Genomic DNA, 6,229 nt, shown 5'->3' with positions numbered 1-6,229 from the left:
CAATTATAAACTGAACACCCTTTTTATTTGTGCCTACCTATATGAGAATATTTTACCAACCAACACTTGAATTACGATTATTACTTTGTAACAACATTTTTCTGTTGAAGTAATTGCACCCCGAAAAGCGCCTACGTTCCCTCATACTTCTATATCTCCGCAATTTTGGAGCAACATTTAGTGGTTGTTTGCTGCATGGCTGATCTTGCATAGCTCAGTTGCTTGAGTGACGTTCCCGGTATGGCCGAGGTCATTAGTTCGAATCTCACCGCAGGCAATTTTAACTTGCCTTGCTTGCACGAAAATCCTTACAAGACCAACCGAATATGTTTAGACATTCTCGATAAATACCATTAAGCGGTTGTTGTTTTTATTAACCGGTACTAGGTCGTGGATATATTAATTTTCGTGCATTCAGTGCAGCATTATACTTAGACTACAATTCATTTTTTGGGCTTGTCACGAACACAAATATTGTGCGCGTTATTTAGAGAAATACTTCGACGTTTTTTCAGTCTGAATACCCAGAAGTGTTACCCTGCAGTTAGATTTCTGAAGCACTCAAAAACACATGTTTTCACAGCCACGTTTAATGTAGAATGACCAGTTTTAACCGGTAAACATCACGCCACTTTTGGGGCATTATGACGTAACACAAAGGCAAATTGTAAACAACATAACAAAGTTTAACGCACAAGGAAAAGTTACGTGGTTAGATTCTAATTTGTGACATCACCCCCAATTCAAGAGAAATTATCCAAATTTCTGTCAACAGTTAACAAATTAGAACACAACGAAAAACACTGCGAAACGAAAACAACAAAGCACATCACGCACGATATATAGTACACAGTTACAGTATTCAGCGTAGGCGACTCATAAAGTCTGCGCCAACGTTATCCACACCCTTAATACACTCGTATTTAATACGATAATTTTGCAGGAACATTGCCCATCTCATAACGCGATCATTTGCAAATTTCGCGCTTTCCAAATACACCAATGGTTGGTGGTCTGTCTGAAGGACAAAGCCAGCACCGTACAGGTATATTCTGAACTTCCGTATTGCCCAAACAATGGCAAGACACTCCTTCTCGATGGTGGAGTAGTTCTTCTCAGCGTGGTTCAACTTCTTGCTAGCATAGCTAACTGGAAAACACTTCCCATCGTGTTCTTGCATCAGCACAGCACCTAGTCCGTTGTCGGACGCATCAGTGCGCAATACAAATGGTTTAGTGATGTCAGGCAAATGAAGTATAGGGTAGTTTAAAAGACTGCCCTTTAGTGAACGGAATGCGGCCTCCTGCGCACCTCCCCAGTTCACCACATTCGGTTGACCCTTTTTTGTCAGGTCGGTCAATGGAGAAGCAACCGCTGCATACTGTGGTATAAAATCCCGGTAGTACCCGGTAAGCCCGAGAAACGAGCTAACTTCCTTCTTAGTTGATGGTCTTTGCGCCATTTTAATCTTTTGGACATTGTCATTCTGGAGTCCGATAACGCCCTGGTTAATGCTGTGCCCCAGAAAATCGACGTTATCTGTACCAACCACGCACTTCGATGGCTTAATTGTAACACCTGCGTCACGAAGTCGCTGAAATAAGGTGTCTAGAACAGTCATGTGCTCCTCCCACGTCGTAGAGTGGACGATAATGTCATCAATATAACTTTCCACGTTATTAAGTCCTTGCAGCAAAATCCTCATAGCCCGAACAAATGTGGCACTGGAGTTCATCATACCGAACGGCATTTTAAGAAACTCAAAACTTCCTTCGGTGGTCACAAACGCGGTCTTTTTTATATCATCCTTTGCAACAGGAACCTGCCAGTAACCCTTCGTCAAATCGATTTTTGTAAAGAAGCGATCACCTCCAAGTTTTTGAAAAATATCCGTTACTGTCGTCATCGGCTCTGGGTCAAATATTGTCACTTTGTTTAACTTCCGATAGTCTATACAGATTCTGTTAGTCCCATCTTTCTTCGCTACAACTACCACTGGAGAGGCATATGCTGAATCGGATCGCCTAATTATGCCCAACCGTAGCATTTCGTCCATGTCCTTCTTTAAACTGTCGCGTAACTTGTATGGGACGGCGTAAGGCTTGGAACGAACTGGTCGTTCATCCGTTAACTTTACTTCGTGTTGAACGAAGTTCATGTTGCCAGGTACGTCGCTAAACACACTGCTGTAATTCTTAGCCAGTGCAGCTGCCTCTGATACCTGAGTGTCCGTCAAGTTTTTGCCGTAACTCACGTCGTTCAGAGTCCCTTTCTCGGAAAATGAACACAGCTCCAGTAAATCGTCATCATTTTCTACTTCATCCGTCAGTGTCGCCGAACACGCATCAACATTTTTCGGCTTATCAGTTGGGTCGTCAATTCGCGCGATATATTGCTTCAACAAATTAATGTGAAACGTCTTCCCTTTTCCCCCAACATCCAGCACGTAGTCGCCAAGTCCGGTCCTCTTTTACACAACAAATGGACCCTTCCACTGCATAAGCAGTTTGTTGTTATCCGTCGGCAACAAAACGAGAGCCTTATCGCCTTCTTCCAAACTTCTGAACTTTGATTTTTTGTCAAAATACTTTTTATACCGCTCGTGTGATTTTTCCAGCTCCGTCTGAGCAATTTTCAGTGTGTCCTCCATACGCTGCTTTAAGTCAAAAACATACCTGTAACTGCTTCGCACATTGGGTTCCGTTGACGCGTTCGTCCACAATTCCTTCAGAATAGACATGGGTCCACGGACAGTCCTCCCATACAGCAATTCAAACGGCGCAAAACCTGTAGATTCTTGCGGCACCTCACGGTAAGCAAATAACAGCGCGTTTATGTATCGATGCCACTGCTTAGGTTGGTCGCAGCACAGGCGCCTAAGCATTCTCTTCAATGTTCCATTAAACTTTTCCACCAGCCCGTTACACATCGGGTGGTACGGGGTCGTTGTCAAATGACGTATTCTTAACAGTCTTTCCACCTCCTTCATGCAGTCCGATACGAACTGAGTTCCCAAGTCGCTTAAAATCTCGTCGGGTATTCCGAGGCGACTGTACATATCAACTAAAGCTTCCGCCACCGCTTCGGTTCTGATCGATTTCAATGGAACCGCTTCTGGATAGCGAGTCGCATAGTCCACTAGAGTAAGTATATAGCGGTGACCGTCCTCACTCGTTGGGTAGATTGGACCAATCAAATCAACTGCCACACGTTTGAAAGGTACATCAATCAGGGGCATCTTTTCCATCGGCACCCTCGGAACGTTACCTTTGCTCACTGTCCGTTGGCATATGTCACACGACCTACAAAACCGCTTGACGTCATCCTTGAGACCGGGCCAATAAAAATCGGAAAGGATTTTATCAGCCGTCTTTTTAATGCCCATGTGTCCTCCCATCATGGCGTCGTGAGCGAGCTCCATTATTTTCCGGCGCAAGCTACTTGGTACAACCAGCTGCCGGATCCACCTTCCACCATTAACTTTTGGGTGCTGATAATTCCTATACAGTAACCCTTCATCCATTCCAAACACAGTAACCTGTTCACCTTTGACCCTTTCTTCATCCATTTCTTTCAAGGCTTGCAAAGTTGTTTCGTCGTTTTGTGCGGCCTCGAACCTGGCCTTATCAATATCAGACCACTCTTCACAACTTGGCACTTTTAATGGTTTGCGTTCCCGCTGTGCTTTCTGTGAACGAGTCTTTGCGGCACAACCTTCGTTCCACATTGGATAGGGATCGTCAGGGTCCCTGGCACCCGGTACGTTTCCTATTATCAAATCGTGGCGTCTGGCAAGCACAACGCGTCCACATCTCCTTTAAAGTATGGCGAATCGATGTGAATTCGAGCCACGTCTGCCTTAACCGTACTCGAGTCCAACAACGTAACAAAACCACTGTGCCCTGTCAGTTGACCGTCCTTGACAAATTTCCGTTTAACCACAACTCCAGTACAGCCCGTATCACGCAAAGTGTCAACCATATGATCTCCCACAAGTCCTTTACGCACTGGTAGCGGCTCGACCTCCACGTGTTTTTCTTGTGGCGTCACAAACGGCTGAACGTCTCCTTCTGCAGTTGATTTGCAAATATTATCCAGAGAGGTTGAACCAGCTCCTCCGCTTTGCTTAACTGGCCGTGACGGCGCCACACGTGATCTGCAGTCTCTCGCCAAATGCCCAGTCTTGTCACAAATAAAACATTTTCTTAAATTACGGGAATCCCCTTTCAACCGTGGACACTCTCTCGCCATATGCCCATGTTGTTTACAATTAAAGCATACGTCATAACCCTGCTGGTCAGCTTGCGGTAAATTTCTGCTAGCCGAAATTGACAAGTTTTTCCCATGTGCAGTGAGAAATTGATCCGCTACCGTGGCTAGCAACTCCAACGATTTCGGCGCCTGTTCACGCAAGTAAACTGATAGTTCCTTAGAGCACGATTTTATAAACTGTTCTTTTATAAACAAATCGCGAACTTCCTTCCATTCAGTAGAGAAACCAGACATTTCAACCCATTTTTGCAGGTAATTTTGTAAGCGCACGATGAATTGCGTAGAGCTTTCATCCGACTGAGGTTTCGCAGAACGGAATTTTGAGCGATAACCCTCCTCTGTGAGGTCATATCTATTTAACAATGCCTGCTTTAGCACATTATAATCAATCGCTTCAATATCTGACAATCGAGAATACACGTCTAGCGCTCTACCTGATAACAAAGCACTAAGAGATGTGGCCCACTCGCGTTTGTCCCAATTACTACTAGCAGCAAATCTTTCATACCTCAGTAAGTAGCTGTCCAATTCATCTTTTCCGTCAACGAACGGTGGTAACTTTGGAGCTTTAGCCTTACTTACTGCTGCTACGTCCTTAGCGTTGTTTGCTTCGGCTAGTTGTAACTCCAATCTTTTCATTTCTAGTTGAAATTCACGCTCCGCCTGAGCGTCAGCTATTTTCTTTTCTTCTAGCCTGTTGGCTTCAGCAATTCTCAGTTCCTCTATCTTGTTGGCTTCAGCCATTTTTAGTTCTTCATTTCGTTTAGCCTCAGCCTCTAAGTCACGTTTCTCTTTCCGTTCCTCGCGCTCAATCGCTTGCTGTTCGTTCACCCACTTAAGCAAATTTTCGCCAGTTAGGCCCATGAGTTTACCAGCTTCTGCTAACTTTTTCATGGCTAACAATCTTCGTCTGTTGGTGCTGAAAAATCTGAAGAGAAGTAATCCCGGACGAGCCCCCAGTTGTCACGAACACAAATATTGTGCGCGTTATTTAGAGAAATACTTCGACGTTTTTTCAGTCTGAATACCCAGAAGTGTTACCCTGCAGTTAGATTTCTGAAGCACTCAAAAACACATGTTTTCACAGCCACGTTTAATGTAGAATAACCAGTTTTAACCGGTAAACATCACGCCACTTTTGGGGCATTATGACGTAACACAAAGGCAAATTGTAAACAACATAACAAAGTTTAACGCACAAGGAAAAGTTACGTGGTTAGATTCTAATTTGTGACAGGGCTACAATTCAAATTGTTTGCCCCAAATTGATGCAATAACATTTTAAAGTTAGACCGCAATATTATTGTTATTAGATTTGCAATTTTTATTTAATGCCACTTCAATTCGTATAGCTTCAGTCTATCGCCAAGTGAATGGATAAGAAACACGAATAAAGTTAAGCAGGAGGGTTTACGTTAAAATACAAACGCCGGGTCCTTTCTGATTTTATTTGTGTGATTTTGCAAAACCTAGGTAGAAATAATTAACCTGTTGTGCATTTTTTTTAAACTCGTACACGGAGGTAATCACCTGGGGCCTGGTTTATTTTAGTGGATTTAACGAAAAATAACAATTCATTTAATAATTTTAAGTTGCTTGAGTTCACTGAAACGTCCCATAAAATTATTTTGACACAAATGAAACTAAATCTAACTTTTTAAATTGGTATGTGGCCAACCTCAAATGTTCTTATGGCCCCACTGGTTGAGAAGCGCTGGTTTAGGTTGACTGATTAGCAAGTGTGTATTCGACAATTGACAACGCTAGTCAAACTTTAAATGAAACAGATTCCTAAAAGGAGGTATAATGGTGACTGTCCTGCGCGTTTTAAAGTATAAATTTTTAAGTAATGATAGTTAACGCAAAATTATGCTCTTCAAGCATACTCTAAGACCACGTGCTAAGTGTGCAATGGACACGACTTATTTCCCCTCAACCTCAGCTTGTAATTTAGCTG

At 43.2% G+C, this 6,229-nt stretch overlaps 1 pseudogene; it reads right to left on the bottom strand.

The window, feature by feature from the left end:
* Positions 1 to 862: 862 nt before the first annotated feature.
* LOC146137276 (uncharacterized) lies at positions 863 to 5,169 on the bottom strand (annotated as a pseudogene).
* Between the last annotated feature and the right edge of the window lie 1,060 nt (positions 5,170 to 6,229).

Source organism: Ascidiella aspersa, chromosome 7 (genome assembly GCF_963924565.1).
Source record: "Ascidiella aspersa chromosome 7, kaAscAspe10.2, whole genome shotgun sequence".
Lineage (NCBI taxonomy): Eukaryota > Metazoa > Chordata > Ascidiacea > Phlebobranchia > Ascidiidae > Ascidiella > Ascidiella aspersa.
The sequence above is the reverse complement of the archived record's forward strand: the minus strand, read 5'-3'. Positions and strand labels throughout refer to the sequence as shown.